Here is a 2,255-nt window from a genome sequence, read left to right as displayed (position 1 = left end):
AATAAAAAAAAAGATTTTGGTTATAGACATACCTTCTAATGTCCCTTATCTGGAGGGACTGTCTCTATTTCAGATGCAAGTCTCTGTACCTCTTTCCAGGGGATACATCTATAGAAAATGAATTTTTCAGTAAAAAAAAATGTTACTTTCTAACCTTTCGTCCAGCCAGTAAAATTTTCAGTTTGCTATAAAATTGGGGTGTAGCAAGTGGTGTGTCATCTGTCATATCCATCTTTAATAAATTGCAATAGACTTGTTCAATTAGGTATTTTGTTGTTATGGTATCCCCTACTCTTCCCTTGCCTGCCCCAATAGTGTTTATGCCCCTCTGAGCACAGTGGCTTAGAGGTAAGTGCTCTGGTCTTTGCACTGCTGGGTCCCGGGTTCAAATCTTGGCTAGGGCACTATCTGCACAGAGTTTGCAGGTTCTCCCTGTGTTTGTGTGGGGGTACTCTGGTTTCTTACCAATTCCAAAAAACATGCAGTTAGCCTCCATGCAAAATTGACCTTAGACTGTATTAAAGACATATGACTATGGTAGGGACATTAAACTGTAAGCCCCTTTGAGGGACAGCTAGTGACAAGACTATGGACTTTGTACAGTGCTGCGTAATATGATGGCACTATATAAATACTGTGTAATAATAGTCCCCATTCACAACACAATGCCTTATACTGTAATGATGTCTGCCAATGGCTTACACTTTTATCTTGAAGTGTTTTGGGTTTTTCTTTTAGTTTTGGATTTTTATCCTTTGCATATGTTTAAATAAAGAATGTTAGAAAAGTTAAAAAAAAGTATCCATTTCCCCTATTTCCAAAACTTGGGACGTGTGGATCTACATACACTTTAAGAATCTTCTTCTACTAGCTGTTTTTGTAACTTTTCTCCAGCAACAGATTTGCTTTCCTAGTTATATAAGCCCAATAAAGGGTTTCAGCTAGTGTACATCCAGGTTTGCTGGCTGTATTTTATTAGCTATGGTGAATGTGGTCCCATGGGCAGCTTCCCTTATATTGGATATCTGATTTCCGAAGAAAATAGATATGAAAGTCTGAAAGAAGTTGTGTAGGTGAAACTATAAAGGTGATTGTATCAGGCAGCACAGAAGTGTTTTCAATTACAGTGGCACTCCTGGTATCTGCAGCCCTGTCTGCTGCATGCCTGAGTCTGCTAGCTAGACATGTGGGATCAATCAAGGGGGCTGATGTTCGCTTTGGGGAATGTTGACAGCCTGATAGACACACAGGGCTCCGGTGACAAGAAGAGCTCAGCAAATCAAACACGAACAGAGGAGGGAATGAAGGAAGGAAGACTTGGAAGAAGGCAGGCAGAACCAGGCAGAGCAGCCAAAGAAAGAGTGAGCTGAAAGTAAAGCTGAGACAATAGATGCAAAGGGAGGGAGGACAAACACACAAGGATACAGCTTTGCAGACTCTTTTTTTTCTGCATTTTTGGGAAGAATGAAGAGGAGGGAAGAACAATGATTTGTAGCAGCACATGAACACAACCAGCAATATGCTTTCTATCATAGCTAACATCTGCATGGCTGCCTGGACCCACAAGCTGGAACATTAGTTTTGGATCAGCAAGACCTGGAGGAAGGGTGGAGGAGACATAGCTAAGAACATTGGATGACTATTCTGAGCAAGGATCAATTGTCTCCTCTTCAGGTGATCATGTTACCTTTGTCTTGGCTTTGTTGCTGTCTCACTTTGGTCCATGGCTGGACAAGTTTTCAGCACCAGATCCCAGCTAGTTATAGGAGTTCTTCACAAGTTTTTCAGCTGGTAGCAGAGAGCAGAAATGGACAGCTGACAGAGAGCTCAGAGAATAAAGTGGAGAAGCTGGGTCAGTTCTTCAAGAAGAACATTAGAAGGCTCAGGGAGAAGAGCCATAACCTAGACATGGTCTTCCTGGTGGATGAGTCTTCTAGTGTGGGACATGCTAACTTTGTAAATGAACTGAGGTTTGTGAAGAAGTTACTTTCTGATTTCCCAGTGGTGCCTTCTGCCACCAGAGTGGCCATTGTCACCTTTTCATCCAAGAACAATGTTCAGACCAGAGTTGATTATATTTCCAACAGCAACTCCCACCAGCACAAGTGTTCTCTGCTCAACAGAGAGATCCCAGCCATCACCTACAAAGGTGGAGGAACCTACACCAAAGGAGCCTTCCAACAAGCAGCGGTAAGATAGTGCTATGTGATCTATATTAGTTCCTAATCCTCATTGTACACCAAAGGAGCCTTCCA

The 2,255-nt window shown here is 42.2% G+C and overlaps 1 pseudogene; it reads left to right on the top strand.

Annotated features, from left to right (window-relative positions):
• The first annotated feature begins 1,351 nt into the window (after positions 1-1,351).
• On the top strand, positions 1,352-2,190 carry LOC140321437 (sushi, von Willebrand factor type A, EGF and pentraxin domain-containing protein 1 pseudogene; annotated as a pseudogene).
• The last annotated feature ends 65 nt before the right edge of the window (positions 2,191-2,255 follow it).

This window comes from Pyxicephalus adspersus, unplaced genomic scaffold (assembly GCF_032062135.1).
Source record: "Pyxicephalus adspersus unplaced genomic scaffold, UCB_Pads_2.0 Sca3897, whole genome shotgun sequence".
NCBI classification, from domain to species: domain Eukaryota; kingdom Metazoa; phylum Chordata; class Amphibia; order Anura; family Pyxicephalidae; genus Pyxicephalus; species Pyxicephalus adspersus.
Note: the sequence above shows the minus strand (reverse complement) of the source record. Positions and strands in the feature narration are given on the sequence as shown.